The 22301-nt window shown below is 38.2% G+C and overlaps 1 protein-coding gene and 1 long non-coding RNA gene across 2 annotated transcripts in view; both read right to left on the bottom strand.

Annotated features, from left to right (window-relative positions):
- Nucleotides 1-22301, bottom strand: part of LOC142235616 (uncharacterized) — a 212017-nt gene that overhangs the window by 24429 nt on the left and 165287 nt on the right. The gene's annotated exons all lie outside the window — the stretch shown is intronic.
- Nucleotides 2340-2912, bottom strand: LOC142237096 (uncharacterized). The gene is made up of 2 exons (XR_012722338.1): nucleotides 2663-2912; nucleotides 2340-2595 (listed from the first exon to the last, which is right to left on the bottom strand). It is a non-coding gene; the product is annotated as an uncharacterized LOC142237096 (long non-coding RNA).

Raw genomic sequence — 22301 nt, forward strand, 5'->3', positions numbered from 1 at the left:
ATGACTCCTCAACTAAGGTGCATCTCCCTATCATGTCCCATGTAGACCGAAGATACCCAATATATGCATTTGGCTAATTCTAAACTGGCAACGACAGTGTCAGTATTGCACATTGAAGGAAGCAGAAACAAGTTGAGCTCATTTTTAGCAATTATACAGGCTCGATTTACATCATTACCAGTATACTGCAATATTTTGAACGCCGGAGTACTTAATTCACATATTTTGTTTCTATAAACATATGGTTCTTGAATAAGAACTGTATCTATATCCCCGTTCATCAGGAGAACTTTTAACGCAGAACGTGCAGCCTTACAATGGTGAAGATTTATCTGGAGGATTCGTAGGACCATCGAGATTTTCAACAACCGTCAAATCAGCCGTTTCAATCGATTCATTAAGAATGTCCTCTTCAGAGATCTCGGTGACTCCTCTTCAGATATCTCGGTGACGGTCTCTATCCATGTCTGCATCTTTGGTATCTCCCTCGACTTCGCAAGAGGATCCGATTATTTCTGATTCAGACAGAGGCTTGTCCATTTCTGATCGTTTTTATATACCTTCATTTGGATATAATGAAAGCCATAACATACGGCCCTGGGACTAGAAGAGGCAAAGACTTAGTGTTCAATATAAACACTGCATGCCGTCTTGGTCCATCCACGTCATCCAAACGCCCAACCTTCCAATCAGCTGTTGGAAGATCTGGATTGCATTGTTTCAGTCTATTTAAAATAGATTCAGGGTCAAGAGGGTTTGCAGGTCTCCACGCATGTGCTCTTGGTCTAGCTGGTATGTCTTTCTTCTCGACTAACTGTAGAGCAGCTCCTTCCCAAACTCCACCAATTAGTATCAAAGCAGCTTTAAAGAATTCTATAGACCTCTGGTCCTCAAATGCGACTAGCTGAAATCGTCCTTGATACCAACCAGCCTTTTGATGTCGAGGATCTGGGCCGGGAAACTTTTCCAGCACCTGTGAGTAGACGCCAGACAAAGCCATCCAAAGCCGTCAAATTCTCCTTTATTAATGATAGCCATCACAAGGCTGTCTTTAGCAACTGAGTCAAACGATCTTTGATTTCTTTTGGAGGATGACAGCTCACAGTGGATGACTTTGAATTTCGCTGCATGGTGGCTCACTAGTCCACCACACTTGAAATTCGTAGTAGGTACTTATTACGATGAGTTAGTCCGCTATTAAAAAACGCGTCCGTTCCGTTCGAAGGTTGGTATTCTTTTGATACTAATTTATTTACAAAAATGTTCTTCCTTATATACACTTACAAACTGCCTGTGCATCAGATCAACTGATCGTAGCACACAACTATCTCTTATCTACTTTGCTACATTAAGATCCTAAGTACACATACAACACACATGTGCTCTTATCAGCTAGTGCAATGATTTTATTGCGTCCCCAATATCCATTTAATGCGTCCCCAATATCCATTTAATGATAGGGACCAATTCTAAGATATATTTATTGTTGCCGTTATCGCATCCATGTTCAAAAGATATATATTTCGAACATAAAGTTTGACCAATAGGGTCGTTGAAAGAATAGAAGATTTTGACATCATCAGCATACTTTAATACATGAGCATTTTCTATAACAAGGGGTAAGTCATTTAAAAGGAGAGTAAAAAGGATAGGTTTATAAAGAGAGTAAAAAGGATAGATGACTACCTTGAGGAACTACAGATAATACATCAAATTGTTCAGAAAGAATATTTCCAAACCTCTCTTTGAACACGCCCTGTTAAATAAGAATTGATCCACTTTAAGTAGGAAGTAGAGAAGTTGTTGTAGTTTTCATAAGAGAAGACTATGATTAACTTTATCAAACGCCTTGCTAAAATCGGTGTATATCATCATCAGTTTGTTTACCCAGCCTAAACCCACCATTGACTAGTGTTGTTAATTCTAAAATATTCGTACACAAACAAAAATTTTTTGATTTCAATCACGAAAATCGCGGATTCAATCATTTTTTTTTTAATTGAAATGTCTTCAATCACAAAATGATAGTACCAATCACCCATTTTGATTGAAACACAACAGGATTTTCAATTAAAAATTTAATTGACTTTTGTCACGGAATCAATCAATTGTGTGATTGAATCAATTAAAAACGTGATTGAATTTTAACATAAAATTCAATCACAGTTTTAATTGAATCAATTAAAATTTTAATTAATTTCGCGACAAAAATCAATCAACTATTTGATTGATTCAATTAAATAATTAATTGAAATTGGCTATAAATTTCAATCAAAAAATTTATATATTGCGCCCCCAAAATTTAGTTTTTAGTTTTATTTGAAATAAAAGAAAACATGTGTTTCTTATAAAACATATTCAATATTTTATTATTTTGTTAATTATGCAATAGACAAATAAATTTGGTTCTTGTGTGTTTTGTTCTAACATAACTTACACATACAATTACTATCAATAACAACTACAGGGTGAAAAAAATAAACTATATAAATCATTATCTTCCTTATCATAATAACCATGTCAGCATGTTCCTTCTAATTGTAGATGCGCCTAGATTTCCAATAAATCAGCAGCCTGTAAGCTAAGTTAGTTTTTCTGGAAGTAAACAGAATAATTAGAATTTAATATTGTTCAATTAAAAGTTAATTTTTGTAAACATTACCTGCATAGAATATCAAGTTCAGTTCTTAGTTCCAGGTTGTGCAGATTTATAATCTTCTTTTGCAGTTGTAGTCTTTTAGCATAAAAATGTGTATTAAGGTGCTCGGTAATTTAATTTTAGTAACAATTCCTTTCCAAAATTTCCACACATTGAAATCGTCTATTAAAATTTGAACCAATCAAAGACAAAAATAATGGGAAAGCAATGTAATATTTGGTATTATATTGATGATGCTTTGCAAATTCTGGAAATAGAAAAAAATATAAATGGAAAGAAAGAAGTTTTTAACACTACATAATTCAGCTCATTAGTTTAAATATCAGATATACTGCTCTCTACTTGGGTTCAAACTGAAAAAGGCAGGTAAAACAAAAATGCAATTTAATGCCAACGCTATTTCGCAACTTCAAGGTGAATCTTCCAAAAAACCCATACCGCTCTTGGTTTTAAGAAAGAAATTTATAATTTTAAAAGATCAATACGGTACCCACCTTTTGATTGCAAACATATTCTTATATTCTTATATATTTGAAAAAATGATGGAGTTGACTGGTCAATTTTACGAAATAAAATTGGTCACTAAAAGAAATGAATAAAAAAATATTATTTTAGTCCGTTTAATGTAAATAGGCTTCAATGGAAAACGGTATTCACATTTCACAATTTCTTACCTTCAATAAAAGTAGATTGTTGTCCAGTTTTACAATACCACAAAACACAGCTAATTTCAAATGCGTTCTGTCATATATTTTTTCAAACCTTTACCACGTGGACATTTGTTGTTGCACACATTATTTATTTCAACCTTTTGCTATGATTTGTTGTTGCGTTCAAAATATATATGCACACATTTTGAATGCAGAAGACAGAATGTCGCCAATCATGTTTTTCAATTTCAAAAACAAAATCCGTTTCCAAATTCAATTATGTGTTTAATTGAAAAAAATTTTGGTGATAATTTTTTGTGTGTACTCGTAACATACAAGGGTATGTGAACAGAGGCACTCCCCAAGGAGGAGTTCTATCACCCCTTCTTTGGAATGTTGCTATAAAAACCTTCTGGTTTCCCTAGAAAAAGAAAGGATACAAGTGGTGGCATACGCAGACGATGTGGCTCTAACAGTCAGGGGAAAATTCCCATCCACAATCAGAGATGTTATACAGAGACCCCTCCGGATGACTGAGAAATGGGCGATAGAGAATGGTCTTGGGGTAAATCCGGCAAAGGCAGAATTAGTCATGTACTGCACAGATCGCAAAACTCCTACGGTTAAGCCCTTTGATGAGTGTGCAAAATGCCTTGGACTCGTAACATACAATACCTTGTGTACTCGTAACATACAAGGGTATGTGAACAGAGGCACTCCCCAAGGAGGAGTTCTATCACCTCTTCTTTGGAATGTTGCTATAAACAACCTTCTGGTTTCCCTAGAAAAAGGAAGGATAAAAGTGGTGGCATACGCAGACGATGTGGCTCTAACAGTCAGGGGAAAATTCCCATCCACAATCAGAGATGTTATACAGAGACCCCTCCGGATGACTGAGAAATAGGCGATAGTGAATGGTCTTGGGGTAAATCCGGCAAAGGCAGAATTAGTCATGTACTGCACAGATCGCAAAAGCCCTTTGGTGAGTGTGCAAAATACCTTGGACAGGAAGCTGAACTTTAAGTACAAAGCTACCGTGGCGAGAAGAGCCATATGGCGTGCTTGTGTATCTCAGGCGCATTCAGTAAGACAAGAACAGATTCCCTTAATGTCATGCTGCATCTATTGCCTTTAGACATTTTGGCGAAACAGTCAGCTGCAACAAATGCTGTGCGGTTGCGCGAGCTATCGCTGTGGTCGGAAAAAATATACGGTCACAGTTCGGACCTCAAAATAATGCCAGATGTGCCTAACGTAGTGGATTACACTTTGGCGAGACCACTTTGCGAAAAGAAGTTTGAAACTCTAATTCCCAACAGTGAAGCGTGGTGCATACAGACCCCGGGAATAAAGAATATATAGATTTCTACACTGATGGCTCCAAATTGGGTAGACAAGTGGGTTTCGGAGTATATTCTAAAGATCCGGAACTTTGAATAGCGAAACATAATCACTGTAGTGTTTTTTAGGCTGAAATATTAGCAATAAGAGAGATGGCGAATTGGCTGAGAAGTAATGTTCCAAAAAATGTGGGCATTAATATATACTCAGACAGTCAACGTGCAATAAAATTCTTGGACTCTGTGTTCCTCAACTCGAAAATATGGCCCTATTTAAACTTAAACAGGACACTAGATATGCTAGTGTTCTCAAGACGTCAGATATTACTTCTGATATCTTCTATAACGGGTCGTTGCTTGATAGGCGATTTTGCAAAAACTATTGGCGCGAAGTATAATGACCATTGTATGAACTGTCATGATGCGGAGGAAAAGGAATCAATTAAACACCTCTTGTTCTTTGTTCTGCATTTTGTGTAAGGCGTAAGCAAATTTTAGGGGCATAGAGCTTTAGATTACTGGCAGACCTGGAAAACGTTAACTTAGCAGTCCGCTAATGTTTTTGGAACAATCTGGTTGGTTCAACAGAAGAAAATAAGCGAGAAGGTTCAGCGGTTAAAACTAGAAGTGCCCATATGTAATAGGTACTTTTAGTTAATGTGGTATCACAATGGACTGAATAGTCTAAGTGAGCCTGAAACTTAATCCGGCTGCCACTTTAACCTAACCTAATAAAATGATAAAATGAGCTTTGTCCAGACGGAATTATATTTGTTTGACCAGCGGAGTTTGCAGGTGGAGCAGATGACGGAAATTGAAAATGATTAGAACTATTGCCAATAAGAGATAGAAAGAGAGGCAATAATCAAAACAGAAAAAATAATGCTCTCTGTTGTTGAATAGCAATTGGGAAAACAACAACAAATACAGCGGTCAAATGCAATGTCTAAAATATATATAAATGTAGCATATATATCACCACACACAAAGCCCCTAACACTAATCCTCAATTGAGAACAATGTTAGATTTATGATAGATACAGTTCGATCAGTTCTTTTAGGTATAAAAGCACGAAAAAGCAGAATACAATAGGCGGTATGAAAACACGTCTGCAAGGTTGACAACAATTTCATTGAAGTAAACATCGTCTTTAAAATAAAGTTTGGAAAAAATGTCCTAATTTCGAGCGAATTTTTTTCCTTTGTGATCAAGATGCAAAAAGTCAACAAATTTAAAGACGATTTCACTAGTTTAAATGCATTTTTCACAATTACTAAAGACAAGTTGACTTTAGCCAAATATTCTTTCAGTTTAAGATACCAATTTTTAATTCGAATCACTTAATTATAAGGACAAAACGACTTTATTGAAAAGTTGATCGTTTTTTGGACAAAGAAAAAACCTTTATGTACCGTGCAAAAATTGAGAGATCTAATCATATCTATTAATAGCAAAGTCTATCAAATTACATCTGATAGCCCTTGTAAAAATTGGAGGATCCAATCTTATCTCATAATATCAAACTTTATTTTATTGGATCTGTTCAGATATTGGTTCAGAAATATTTAGATCTGCACATATATGCAATATCTGGTTAGATATACAGTGCACTCGCGGTAACGTGAACACCCTTTTTCATACACTAACTACTCCTGAAAACGCTGAAAAACATGAAATTTGAGGTTAAAAGCAGATTCACAATGCCAAACACAATTTCAGATACACATACCGCATTTTTAGTGATCTAGTTTGGTTTTTTTTCGTGAATTTTAATTATTACTTTAAATTGCTTTATAATTCCATACCCACTGATATTTTTCCGATCTCTTTTTTTTTAATTTTTTCATGAAATTAGGTTAGGTTAGGTTAAAGTGGCAGCCCGATTAAATTTCAGGCTCACTTAGACTATTCAGTCCATTGTGAAATTAAATTAAGTTTTTAATATTACTAATAACAATAAGTATATACGGCCGTAAGTTCGGCCCGACAGAATCTTATGTACCCTCCGCCATGGATTGTGGAGAAACAATCGAATTACTTGGGTTGTGGTAATACTTACCGATGGCAAGGCATCTTAAAACTTCTTAACATCGTTTTCTAAATTGCGAGTTAATCCATACATGGTATATATTAGACAAAAAATGTATGTATAGTCTACAAATAATTACGAACCGATATGGACTTTTGCACGGTACATAGAGAGCCAGAATTGAAATATGCGGGTCGCTTATATGGGAGCTATATACAATTATGAACTTGATATGGACCAATTTTTATGTGATTGGGGATCGATTTATCTGAGGGCTATATATAACTATAGACCGATAGGGACCTAGTTAAGCATGGTTGTTAACGGCCATATACTAGCACAATGTATCAAATTTCAACTCGGACTCGGATGAAATTTGCTCCTCCAAAACCAAATCTCGGGATCGGTTTATATGGGGGCTATATATGATTATGGACTGATATGGACCACTTTTGGCATGGTTGTTAAATATCATATACTAACACCACGTACCACATTTCAACTGACTCGGATGAATTTTACTTCTACAAACCAAATCTCGGGATCGGTTTATATCGGGGTTATATATAATTATGGACTGATATGAACCAATTCCTGCATGGTTGTTGGATACCATATACTAACATCACGTACCAAATTTCATCCGAATCGGATGAATTTTGCCCTTCTAAGGGGCTCCGGAGGTCAAATCTGGGGATCGGTTTATATGGGGGCTATATATAATTATAGACCAATTTCGACCAATTTTTGCATGGGTGTTTGAGGCCATATATTAACACCACGTACCAAATTTCAACTGAATCAGATGAATTTTGGTCTTCCAAGAGGCTCGGGAGGTCAAATCTGGGATCGGTTTATATGGGGCCTATATATAATTATGGACCGATGTGGACCAATTTTTGCATAGTTGTTAGAGACCATATACTTACACCATGTACCAAATTTCAACTGGATCGGATGAATTTTGCTCCTCTAAGAGGCTCCGGAGGTCAAATCTGGGGATCGGTTTATATGGGGGCTATATATAATTATGGACCGATGTGCACCAATTTTTGCATGGTTGTTAGAGACCATTCCTATTCAACCGTCGAACGGAACGGACGTGTTTTTTCAATAGCGGATAAACTCATAGTAATAGGTACCTACTACGAATTTCAAGTGTGGTGGGATATTAAGCCACCATGCAGCGAAATTCCAAGTCATCCACTGGGTTGCTAACTTCAGGGCCCAGTGGACGGGTATCGACTGGAGTTATAAATCTGGGCAATGACCAAGAGTTAGGCCCAATTAGTCGACCTGTAGACGGGTCGACAGGTGGCGACACACTGACAAGTCGAACTTTTTCTAAGGTAACGACATCAAAAGGAGGTAATCCCTCACGAAAGAGATTCAAGGAACGCAGAAATGCTTTGTTTATCCTAAAGAAGTTAGGATCAGTCGACCCAAGCACGTTGTCCGCTAAACAAAGCGATTCCTTAAAATGGGCTCAAGGAATTCTTGAGACTGGAAAAAGGGAACGATCGCCGGATGAGCTGCCATCCTCCAAAAGGGATCAAAGATCGTTTGCCTCAGTTGCTAAAGATAGCCTTGTGATGGCTATCATTAATAAAGGAGCATTGGACGGTATGGTTCCAAAGCAAAAATGGGGGGAAATTGAGAATGCTCTATCTGTCGTCTACTCACAGGTACTGGAAAAGTTTCCCGGCCCAGATCCTCGACACCAAGAGGCTGGTTGGTATCAAGGACGATTTAAGCTAGTCGCATTTGAGGACCAGAGGTCTATAGAATGTTTTAAAGCTGCTCTGATACTAATTGGTGAAGTTTGGGAAGGAGCTGCTCTAGAGTTAGTCGAGAAGAAAGACATACCGGCTAGACCTAGAGCACATGCCTGGATACCTGCAAACCCTTCTGACCCTGAATCTATTTTAAATAGACTGAAACGATGCAATCCAGATCTTCCAACAGCTGATTGGAAGGTTGGCCGTTTGGATGAAGTGGATGGACCAAGACGGCATGCAGTGTTTATATTGAACACTCAGTCTTTGCCACATCTGGCAAAGTCCCAGGGCCGTGTATGTTATGGCTTTCATTATATCCAAATGAAGGTGTATAAAAACGATCAGCTAAAGGATTCAGAAATGGACAAGCCTCTGTCTGAATCAGAAGTAAGCGGATCCTCTTGCGAAGTCGAGGGAGATACCAAAGTTGAAGACATGGATATATACCGTATGCGTGAGGAGGCTTCTATTGCCTCAGAACTCACCAAAGTCGAACCTATGGTTATTGCGAGAGTCACCGATATCTCTGAAGAGGACATTCTTGATGACTCGATCGAAGCGGCTGATGTGACGGTTGTTGAAAATCTCGATGGTCCTACGGATCCTCCAGATAAATCTTCATCATTGTAAGGCTGCATGTGCTGCCTTAAAAGTTCTCCTGATGAAAGGGGACATAGATATAGTTCTTATTCAAGAACCATATGTTTACAAAAACAAAATATGTGAATTAAGTACTCCGGGGTTCAAACTATTGCAGTATACTGGTAATGATGTAAATCGAGCCTGTATAATTGCTAAAAACGAGCTCAATTTGTTTCTGCTTCCCTCAATGTGCAATACAGACACTGTCGTTGCAAGTTTAGAAATAGCCAAATGCAAATATTGGGTATCTTCGGTCTACATGGGACATGACAGGGAGATGCCTCCATATGCCGTTAAGACCTTAGTGGAGGAGTCACTGAAAACAAAGGCGAAACTCATTATGGGATGCGATGCGAATGCACATCATAGTATATGGGGAAGTAGTGATACTAATGCAAGGGGAGAGTCGCTAATAGAGTTTATTTTGCGTACTAATCTGGTAGTTTGCAACAAGGGAGATGTCCCAACCTTTGTCACTAAAAACAGGCAAGAGGTTTTGGACATCACCTTGGCCTCGCAAGAACTAAATGAAATGATATCTGAGTGGCAGGTTTTAAGTGAACACAGCTTCTCAGATCATCGCTACATCAGTTTCAAATTTGATGTTCATATCACCAAGATCATATTTCCGCCAAATGTTAGGAAAGCTGACTGGAATAGGTATAGGGAATCGTTCAATATGATGATACCGGAAATAACAGAGACAAATATGAGAAATGTGCAAGATATCGAACACGCAGTGGAGCGGATTACTAAGGCCTTCAACATCTCACTGAAAGCTGCATGCCCTAGAGGAAAGCCAAGGGGGAAACATCGACCACCATGGTGGTCTACGGAATTAAGTAATATGAGGAAATCCTGCAGGAAGCTCTTTAACAAGGCAAAGTCCACCAGAGCCCCTGAGGACTGGGACGCTTACAAGAAGAATCTGAGAGGATACAAGCGAGAACTGAGAAAGGCTCAGCATAACTCTTGGAATGCTTACTGCAGCAGTATTGAGAATACGTCCGAGGCTTCCAGACTACGGAAGGTTCTAGCATCCACCAACTCCGCTCCAGGTTTCATTAAAACATCGGAGGGCAATTGGACAACGTCCAGTAAGGAGACGCTGGAGGTACTATTGGACACACATTTTCCTGGAAATCAGACGGTTGAACCATGTACTGGCGGTGCCACAGTTGCTCAGCGGTCGTTTCCTGTCGAGGAAATTGTATCGGAAACTAGAATAAGATGGGCGCTAAATAGCTTTGGACCATTCAAATCCCCTGGACCTGATGGAATTACTCCGGCGGAGTTACAAGCTGTAACTGACAAAATTATCCCCTGGTTGTCGGTGATATATAAAGGATGTATCAACTTATCATATATCCCAGGAAAGTGGAGGGAAACAAAAGTCGTTTTCATACCTAAAGCGGGAAAAGCCTCTCACTCGAGGGCGAAGGATTTCCGACCAATCAGCTTATCCTCATTCCTACTTAAGACTCTGGAGAGGATGATAGATATTTATCTTAGAACTAGCATCGATTCAAGTTTGTTCTCGAAACGACAGCATGCATACTCGAAGGGCAGGTCTACTGAGACCGCACTACATGAACTAGTCAGCTTTATTGAAAGCTCACTATCTGTCAAAGAATACACAATCGTGGCGTTTCTAGACATCGAAGGGGCGTTCAATAATGTCCATCCGAGCTCGATATTAAATGGACTGACAACTCTGAATGTTGATCCATGTATACTCAGGCTGTTAGACGAACTGCTAATGAAGAGACGTATTTCAGCCACACTAGGACAAGCAAACATACAAAGGTATGTGAACAGAGGCACTCCCCAAGGAGGAGTCCTATCACCTCTTCTTTGGAATGTTGCTATAAATAGCCTTCTGGTTACTCTAGAAAAAGAAAGGATAAAAGTGGTGGCATACGCAGATGATGTGGCTCTGGCAGTCAGGGGAAAATTCCCATCCACAATCAGAGATATTATTCAGAGGGCCCTCCGGATGACTGAGAAATGGGCGAAAGACAATGGTCTTGGGGTAAATCCTGCAAAGACAGAATTAGTCATGTACTGCAACGATCGCAAAACTCCCACGGTTAGGCCTATTTCCTTAGGGGGTATTGAAATTCCCTTTGGTGAATGTGCAAAATACCTTGGCGTTATTTTGGACAGGAAGCTGAACTTTAAGCTTAATATTGAAGAAAGGGCGAGAAAGGCAACTGTAGCTTTGTACTCGTGCAAAAAGGCAATAGGAAAAAAGTGGGGACTGAAACCAAAAATTGTGCATTGGCTATACACGGCAGTGGTTAGACCTATAATGCTATATGGTGTTGTAGTCTGGTGGCCGGCACTTCAGAAACCGACTTGTTTAGATAAAGTTCAGCGTATGGCGTGTTTGTGTATTTCAGGCGCATTCAGCAAGACAGGAACAAATTCCCTTAATGTCGTGCTGCATCTATTGCCTTTAGACATTTTGGCCAAACAGTCAGCTGCAACAACGGCTGTGCGGTTGCGCGAACTATCGCTGTGGTCGGAAAAAGGTTACGGTCACAGTTCTGTCCTCAAAACAATGCCAGATGTGCCTAACGTAGTGGATTACACTTTGGCGAGTCCACTTTTCGACAAAAAGTTTGAGACTCTAATCCCCAACAGTGAGGCGTGGTGCACACAGACCCCGGGGAATAAAGAATATATAGATTTCTACACTGATGGCTCCAAATTGGATGGACAAGTGGGGTTCGGAGTATATTCTAATGATCTGGAACTTCGAATAGCGAAAAGATTACCTAATCACTGTAGTGTTTTTCAGGCTGAAATATTAGCAATAAGAGAGGTGGCGAATTGGCTGAGAAGTAATGTTCCAAAAAATGTGGGCATTAATATATACTCAGACAGTCAACCTGCAATAAAATCCTTGGACTCTGTGTTCCTCAACTCGAAAACGGCCATCGACTGCCGCAAATCTCTCAATGAGATGGCTGAGCAGTACAATATTCACCTAATATGGGTGCCTGGCCATAGGAACATACCGGGGAACTGCGAAGCGGATGAGTTGGCAAGGCTAGGGACTACCTTACATATTCCAGGGGAACTAGAATTTGTTGGTATGCCCCTAGCTACCTGCAAGCTCATGCTGCGTGAGAAGGCTGTTATGATGGCAAATGTTCGATGGGAGAATTGCAAGGGTTGTAACGACACCAAGCAAATATGGCCCCATTTCAACTTAAACCGCACACTAGATATGCTAATGTTCTCGAGACGTCAGATATCACTCCTGATATCTGCTATAACGGGTCGCTGCCTGATAGGCGATTTTGCAAAAACTATTGGCGCGAAGTATAATGACTATTGTATGAGCTGTCATGATGCGGAGGAAAAAGAATCAATTAAACACCTCTTGTGTGAGTGTCCTGCATTTTGTGTAAAGCGCAAGCAACTTTTAGGAGCATATAGCTTCAGATTACTGGCGGATCTGGAAAACGTTAACTTAAGCAGTCTGCTACTGTTTTTGGAACAATCTGGTTGGTTCAACAAAGAAAAATAATCAAGAAGGTTCAGCGGTTAAAACTAGAAGTGCCCATATGTAATAGGTACTTTTAGTTAATGTGGTATCACAATGGACTGAATAGTCTAAGTGAGCCTGAATCTTAATCGGGCTGCCACTTTAACCTAACCTAACCTAACCTAGAGACCATATACTAACACCGTGTAGAGACCATATACTAACACCGTGTACCAAATTTCAGCCGGATCGGATGAAATTTGCTTCTCTTAGAGGACCCGCAAGCCAAATCTGGGGGTACGCGTATATGGGGGCTATACGTAAAAGTGGACCGATATGGCCCATTTGCAATACCATCCGACCTACATCAATAACAATTACTTGTGCCAAGTTTCAAGTCGATAACGTGAACTAATTAAAACCAAACGTGTTCACGTTAGCGAACTTCAGTGAATTTAAGAACAAAACAGCCACATTCGGTAGGTTTACACGTTCTAGCGTGATGTCTTTTATTTTTATACCCTCGCCATAACTTTGTCATTCCGTTTGTAACACATCGAAATATTGCTGACACCTGGGGACTAATCACGGCATTCGATATCGAAATTTCTTGATTGAAATCTAAATTTTTCGAATATTGGGAGTCGATGTCGAGTTTTATTGATCGAAAATATTTTCGATGTCAAATTCCAATTGTTAAACATTTTTCACTTTTGGTTTACATCGTTTTCGGCGTATAGGATGAATAAAATGTAAGTTTTAGATCAATTTCCTGGTACTTTATAGCAAATTTACATATAATGGATATATTTTGAATACTCAGGACTTATGGAACACAAATAAAAGGTAAGCAAAAATTGGTTATACCCGAGTTCGTGAGCGAGCTCTTAGCTTTGCATAGCACTTGGGCACAGTGCTATGTCCAAGAGGTTGTGGGATCAATTAAGCAATAAAAGTTTTAAGACGGCAGGCAATTGTAAAATTTATGGATTTGACGTTGACATGACCAAAAAAATGGATTTCTCCAAGTAACCAATTTATTCGTCAGCCGAAACATTCTTTTGAACCATCAAAATGGTGACTTTTTCAAACAGTGCACTCCATTTCGAACCCATGAACTTATTCAAAATAAAATAACAACAATGGGTTACTGATATCCCATACTTGTCTCCGTATAATTTTATATGCATATCATCCTCTAATCAGAAGAAGAGGAATATAAAAAGAGGTATGAGTCCATAAGATATAACACAACATAATTCACTTTTTACTTTGAAATCCTCAAAAAACTGTGTGTTTCTACATTTCATTTTGTACCGCTAACTTAATTTTGTTATTTCGTTTTTTGCTATTGACAATGCTAGAGAAATTGCATCAAATTTCCATCGAATGCCGTGATCCAATCTTTTAATCGTATAGACAATTTTTTCGATGCTTAGTTTCAAAGTTGGCTCATATATTTGACGTTTTACAAAATTAACTGCCTGTTCGTAGAATTTTCGTTCGCTTCGAGACGAACGATTGGTCAAAAATCCCATATTAATATCTCGAAAACCAGAGTCTGTGGAATACCAATTGTTTCGGTCAGTGTTTGAATTTTGCTCAAAAATGAGCTGAAAAAAACATGAAACCCCTTTTTATTTGAGTGCCGGAGCACACATGAAGCTCGGCACTTTTTAAAAAGAGCGGGCTGACATGACAGCTCCGCTCACAAGTGCCAATGAAATGAGCAGCCCTTTTCAAAAACTCGTAGAACTGTTCTATGAAATGAGGGTTGTTTTGAATTTTGTACATAGACAAATTAGAAGACGCAGTCTTGCCATAGCAAAACTGAAGCAACAGAGGACTCGGCCAACAAAATATCATAAAGTTTGCGTCGACGTGTCTCTCAAACAGCGTTGCCAATTTAGCTATTTGCCCGCTAGATTTGGCTTTTTTTGAAGTCGTTTAGCGGGAAAAAAATGAATTTAGCTTTTTTCTGGCTTTTTGACCGTTTTAGCTATTTTTAGTTTTTTTATTTTCGACATATTTCTATTGAAATATGGATAAAACGGCGTTTTCTATCTAAGCCTTGTTGCCAGAATAAGGTTTTCCACATATTTCAAAGCTCAATTGAAACATTACATTTAGAATATTAGCATTTGACTCGTTTATTCTTTTTATGTTATTATAATATTCTAAATTTATTATGATATTACTAAATTAAAATAGTAGATGTGAATTGCTTTGTACGCTGAAAAAATATTGTCGTGAGGCCAAAGAGTTCATGTCCTTCAAATACGAACGCGAATTTTGGTTATAATAGCATTTGTGAATTTCTCTTATATCAACGTTTTTCCTTGTCCAAAAGCCGATAAAGTAGTTTTGTCTTATAGTTAAGTGATTCAACTTAAAAATGGGTATTTTTACATGAAAGAAGGCTAGGGTCAATTCTAAAAAATTCTTAAAATTAAAGAAAAAGTCTTTAAATTTTTGGAGTTTTTGTATCTTGACCACAAACCAAAAAAGCGTTCAAAAATAGAAGATGTTTTTCAACACTTTATTTTAAAAACGTATACATAGAATAATTTCTACTTGAAGTCGAGTCTGAATTTGTTAATTTAAATTGTCGTTAGCGCGTTTTTAAAGCACTTTGATAGCTCATCCCAGCAAAAAAAGCGTCGCCACAAAAGTAATGAAAATGTTCTTTTTGGATCCTGAAGTGGTACAAAATTGACGCAGAAGCGATGAATTTAACATGGGCTTGTCATAGGACGGAAGTCCTCCATTTCAATAGCCGTTGCACTGAATTTGCATCACTTCTTTAGGTGTGATCCGAATTCAATGTTTTGGATGTAAATTAGAAAATTCTGTGATATTTTGTCAAATTTTTATAATAAAATAATTTTTATAATTTTTTATAATTTTTACTGGATTCTAACGCTTGTCGGAAACGTTTGAATTCAAATATTTTCAAAAAATCACAATTTTTTCAGATGGGATTTAGCATTTTTTTCGACAAAATTGAAATGATTTGTACCATTTTATGAATTCTTACTCTGTTTTTAATCTATTTGAAACAAAAAAGTTAAAATTACCCATTAAAAGTATGAAAAACCCAAGTTTAAAAAAATTGAATTAAAAGAACTTCCTGGGGAGTTAAAATAAAGAACATCATTGGGAGTGCATATTTCCGAAGTGCTTTTAAAGTTGTGCCTTTGGAAGAACTTCCAAATTTTTTTGCTGGGATGAAAAAAAGCTGAAAAAACGAATAAATTCCAATTCGGAATCAATACCAAAATCATTAGTGTACAAAATCTTTGGAACCGGACATTCTTTTTTTCAGTGTATGTAAGAAAAAATTGTGGCATTAGAGGGTTAATGGAATGGATTTACTTTTACGAAAATTGGACAACAATAGGTTTGTTTAGGTAATTTTCCAATAAAAGTTATTCAGTATAAAGTAAGAATGCACTGAAAAAAATATTGTCGTGGGGTCAAAGATTTCATGTCTTTAAAATACGAATGCAAATTTTGCTTAGCATAGAAGACGCATTTCTCTAGTATAAAGTTTTTTTCCTTGACCAAAGGTCGATAAACTTTTCAATGAAGTCGTATTGTCCTTATAATTAAGTGATTTGATTTAAAAATGGATATCATAGCATGAAAGAAAAAATGTTTGGGCTAAGGTCATCTTGACTTTAATAATTTAGAAAAAATCTTTAAATTTAATGAAATTGTCTTTAAATTTGTTGTCTTTTTGCATCTTAACTACAAAGCAAAAATCGTTCAAATATAGGACATGTTTTTCAACACTTTATTTTAAAGACGTTTTTTACTTGAAACACAGCATAATTTCTACTAGAAGTCGAGTCTTAATTTGGAAAATAAAGTCGTCGTTAACTTGTTTTTAAAGGACTTTGATAGCATATGAAGAAAAAAGCTGAAAATGCGAAAAATTAAAATTTGCTTCCTAGAAGCAAGTACACAAAACCCGATTTTAAAAGAGAATTGTGTCTTAAAAGTATCCTTACTTGTATTCTAAGCTTCTTTGGCTCGGAATCAAGACCAAATTTTTTAAGGTAAAGACAAAATCTTTCGAACCGGGTATGCTTTTTTTCAGTGTGGGTTTTATTCTCTTGGGTAAAATTAGTAGTATCACGAATTTATCATTAATTCAACGGTTTTAAACCAATTAAAACGAAAGATATTTATAGTTTCTAATTCTAGTGCAATTGGATTTGTTGATGATTAACCAGCTGATAATTGCAAGTTTTTACTGTAAACGAAGGACTACCAGTAAAAATTTGTGATAGTAATCAAAATGTATCGAGTACGCAAACAGAGCTAATATGATTTAAATATTGTTATAGTCTCACAGAAGTAGAATTAAAATGAATACAATTAAAATAATATGCATTTTAATTGAAATAAAGCCTTTATGTTTGCTAAATTTCAATCAAAAATGTACTTCTGAATTAACTTCTGAATTAAAACCCACAAAAGCAATACCAAAACTATTATTTAAAAAATTAAAATAAAACGTATGTGTATGTTAAATATTTATTATGGTTTTATGTGAATTCTTTGGAAAAAAATACAAATAAAACAATTTTTTTCTCATAGCCCTCTACACCTTGACATTTGTTTTCTCTTTATAAGAGCACAAGGCTTAATCTTGTTATTCTCAATTATCTTTGTTTTGTATACATAACTGAGATGCCATATTGTAAATTTTAAAGATTTTTTAGGGAAACAACAAAAACAAATATGAAAGTATGTGAAACAGTTTAACAAAATTCAGAATAAGCCCTGTATTCATGAAAGTTAACGTAAACGTTAAATCTACTATTACCATACAAATTTCTACGATAAACTGTCAATAAATTATTGGGTATATGAGCATAAATGTGGAGCGTCCCGGAAGGCGGTAATCTGTCCAGTGTAGAACCATCTAAGGCCCATTAAATGAAAACGGTTTAAAAAACAATCAAGAATTTGTGGCATCTCCTTAACAATTGACTCAATGTAGTTGAAATATGTGGTATTGACATTTACATATAAAATTTACAAAAGCTTTAAAATAACGGAAATTAACAAAAATTTTGCCTGTAACGAAATTTTTGAAAATCAGCAATTTGCCGTACAAAAATTGATATTGATAATTCGCCGTGGACATATTTTCACACCAATGAAGAGACTGGTTAAGCTGTTTGCAAATAAAGTAATCGATCAATGAAGTCATTAAAACTTTCATAGTGACTTAGGTTAGGTTAAGTTAAAGTGGCAGCCCGATTACGATTCAGGCTCACTTAGACTATTCAGTCCATTGTGATACCACATTAACTAAAAGTACCTATTACATATGGGCACTTCTAGTTTTAACCGTTGAACCTTCTCGATTATTTTCTTCTGTTGAACCAACCAGATTGTTCCAAAAACATTAGCAGACTGCTTAAGTTAACGTTTTCCAGGTCCGCTATATGCCCCTAAAATTTGCCTACGCCTTACACAAAATGCAGGACACTCACACAAGAGGTGTTTTATTGATTCCTTTTCCTCCGCATCATGACAGCTCATACAATAGTCATTATACTTCGCACCAATAGTTTTGGCAAAATCGCCTATCAGGCAGCGACCCGTTATAGCAGATATCAGGTGTGATATCTGGCGTTTCGAGAACACTAGCATATCTAGTGTGCGGTTTAAGTTTAAATGGGGCCATATTTGCTTGGTGTCGTTACAACCCTTACAATTCTCCCATCGAACATTTGCCATCATGACAGCCTTCTCACGCAGTAAGAGCTTGCAGGTAGCCAGAGGCATACCAACAGATTCTAGTTCCCCTGGAATATGTAAGGTAGTTCCTAGCCTTGCTAGCTCATCTGCTTCGCAGTTCCCCGGTATGTTCCTATGGCCAGGCACCCATATTAGGTGAATATTGTGCTGCTCAGCCATCTCATTGAGAGATTTGCGGCAGTCGATGGCCGTTTTCGAGTTGAGAAACACAGAGTCCAAGGATTTTATTGCAGGTTGACTGTCTGAGTATATATTGTTACGTTTTTATATTTAGGCGTTTTTAATTACCCGACAATTAAAACACAGTTCTTTTAAATAACGACAATCTACAATTTATTTACTATGACTTCACACTTTACAATTCGTTCACACTGAAGTTATTCGTTTGACGCTTTAATTAAGACCGACTCGTAAGCAGCATGCGAGCGCTTTTATATATGACGGTGTGGCAATACGAGAACATTCTGGTAGCACTACAACGCTAGAATGGACAATGCTAGAAGGATCTACGACCATTAAGTAATTCGTCTGGTGGCTGCCAAACACATACACACTCACATAGATATATGCTCGCATTACTACAACAACAATGACAATAGACAATGAGATGAAATGAGAAAGCAAAATAACAAAGCAAAGGGGTTGTTATTCTATGAGAGAGTAAGAACTAACATTTCGGTAAGCAAACAAAAGAACATAAAAGAAATTCAGGAAAATACTAGAAAATGAATAGATGATTCCAACAAGTGATAGCGAAATTTTATCGTTACAATTTTAAATTTTAAATTAACGGAAACTAATTTAAATAAACTTATATCTATAATTATCAAATTCGTAACACTGCCTCCCGCTTAAGCCTGTTCGTCCCGAACAGGCACAGAACCTGTTCCGTAAGGAGCCAATCGTTCCAGATGTACAACTTTCATCTTTGATCTAGGGCTGTCGTCCTTCTGAATCCGGTATACAACATCATTGATCTTCTTGATGACTTTGTATGGGCCTTCCCACTGTGTTGGCAGTTTAGGACACAATCCTTTCTTTCGTTGCGGGTTAAATAGCAGAACCAATTCTTCTTCTTGGAAGCCTTCAGTATTTACAGCACGATCGTATCTCGCCTTCATTCTGTTGCTGACCATTTTTATTTTGTTGTGCACTGATTCGTGAACTTCACCGAAAGTGTTTGGGATGTCGTTTCTGTTTTCTTCCATGGCGAGCTCATTAGGTTTAGCACCGAATATCAGATCACCAGGCAACTTCAACTCAGTTCCGAATAGAACATTGGCAGGTGTTCGAGAGGTGGAATCATGAATGGCAGATCTATACGACAGCAAAAACTTTGGTATATGCTCGCCCCAGTCCCTCTGGCCGTTGTCCACTACTTTTCGAAGATGTTCCTCCAGAGTGCGATTAAACCTTTCTACCATGCCATCGGATTGTGGATGTAATGGTGTAGTCCTCGTTTTCTTGATACCAAGGGATTCACACATCTCTTTGAATATGGCCGATTCAAAATTTCTTCCCTGGTCTGAGTGAATCTCGGACGGCACACCGTAGCGACATATCCAGTTTTTGTTGACAACATCCACAATCGTTTTTGCTTCTTGGTTTGGAATTGCATACACCTCCGGCCATTTGCTGAAGTAATCCATGACCACAAGGACATAACGGTTTCCAGAATCACTTACTGGGAAAGGGCCTGCCACGTCCATTGCTATTCTTTCAAACGGGGCTCCTGGTCTATATTCTTGCATAGGACCTCGACTTTTCCTTGTTGGACCTTTCGCCTTCATGTACTTCTCGCAATTGGCTACCCATTCAGCAATTGATTTCTGGCATCCAACCCAGTAGAATCGTTGCTTCACTTTCTCGGCGGTTTTGGTTATTCCCAGATGACCTCCACTGGGACCATTATGGAACTCCGCCAAAACATCTCATATTTTGGAATCTGGAACGATGATCAAATTTCGGCTGCTCTTGCCATCTTCGCTTTCCCATTTACGTTGCAGGGATCCATTGACTAGAACTAAACTATCCCATTGAGCCCAGTATGATTTCATAAGTGGACTTTCGGCTGCGATGTCTTTCTTACTGGGCTTCTTGTTCTCTTCCTTTGCCGAAATAATTTTGTTCAAAATGGGATCTTTACGCTGTTCTGTTGGCCAGTCCACTCCAGATTCGACGTGTAACAGCCGAATATCAACAATCTCCTCCTTGTGTTCAGCTTTCGAGCAGTGCTTACATTCTATACTGCAAGGTCGACGTGACAAGGCGTCAGCGTTACCGTGTTTTCCACCTTTTCTATGCTCGATACTGAAATCATAGCTTTGGAGCCTCTCGATCCAACGTGCCAGTTGAGCTTCCGGATTCTTGAATTGGAGCAACCATCGTAGAGCTGAGTGATCAGTCCTGAGCAAGAAGTGTTGTCCATACAAATATTTATGATAATGTTTTACACTCTCTATGACGGCTAGCAGCTCTCGTCGCGTTACACAGTAGTTCTTTTCGGGCTTGGACAACGTTCGGCTGAAATATCCGATGACCTTCTCCTTGCCGTCTATCTGTTGGGATAGCACACCTCCAATACCATGCGCGCTAGCATCTGTATCCAAAACAAATTTTTCGCCCGGAATAGGATACGCAAGAACAGGAGCTGAACATAAAAGTTCTTTTAAATGTTGGAATGAATCCTCCTGTTCGTCGCTCCACTGGAACTTCTGACCTTTTTGCGTCAATTTATGGAGACTAGCGGCGATGCTGGCGAAGTTTGGGATGAATCGTCGGTAATATGTACATAACCCAAGGAAACTTCTTAATTCGTGGAGATTTCGGGGTCGTGGCCAATCTCTGACAGCTTGGATTTTGTCTTCATCGGTGGATATGCCCTCTGCAGTCACATGATGACCCAGGTATTTAACTTCCCGCTGGAAAAGGGAGCATTTCTTTGCGTTAAGGCGTAGACCAGCGGCTGACAATTGCTGGATAACGTCTTTCAAGTTCTTAAGGTGCTCGTCAAATGTTTTGCCCATCACTATGATGTCGTCCAAGTATATCAAGCACGACTTCCAGTGCAACCCCTTCAGTACCCGCTCCATCAATCTTTCGAAGGTAGCCGGAGCGTTGCAGAGCCCGAACGGCATTACATTGAATTGCCAGAGACCGCCATTAACGCCAAAAGCCGTCTTTTCCTTGTCTTTCTCGGCGATCTCTACTTGCCAATATCCACTCTGCAAATCAAGCGTAGAAAACCATGTTGTTCCGGCTAGTGTGTCCAACGTGTCATCAATGCGTGGAAGCGGATAACTGTCCTTTTTGGTGACATCATTCAGTTTTCTGTAGTCCACGCAGAATCGGGTACTTCCATCTTTCTTTTTGACCAGCACAACTGGGGAACACCAAGGACTTGATGATGGCTCGATCACTCCACTCTCCGTCATTTCCTTTATGAGCTTTTGAACTTCGTCTCTTTTTGCCAGGGGAACACTTCGTGGTGCCTGTTTTATGGGCCTTTCTTCTGCGGTTTTAATTTCATGTTTCACTACAGATGTTCTTCCTTGATTTCCCTTTTCAGAAGCAAAAGCACAGGCGTTTTTCCACAACAATTGCTTGGCTTTATTTCTCTCTGACGGCGATAGATGACGTGACCAAGCCTCGACATACGCTTCTAGATGTTTTCTCACTGCTCCATGTGTCTTTGATGAGTTGCCTTCCAAATTGACTATTGCCTCGGCTGGTGTACATTTGCCAATGTCAGAAAATTTTACAATTTGCTCGTGATTGTCAGACAAGTTCAAGACACGAACTGGTATTAGTCTCTCTTCGTTCGTTGTTACCAGGGCATTTGCTATCAAGATGTTGTTGCTTTTGTTTTCTGCTGGTTCAACAACCCACAATTGGCCGACTTCACAATCTCCATTCATAGGAACCCATA

This window comes from Haematobia irritans, chromosome 4 (assembly GCF_050003625.1).
Source record: "Haematobia irritans isolate KBUSLIRL chromosome 4, ASM5000362v1, whole genome shotgun sequence".
In the NCBI taxonomy this organism is placed as follows: domain Eukaryota; kingdom Metazoa; phylum Arthropoda; class Insecta; order Diptera; family Muscidae; genus Haematobia; species Haematobia irritans.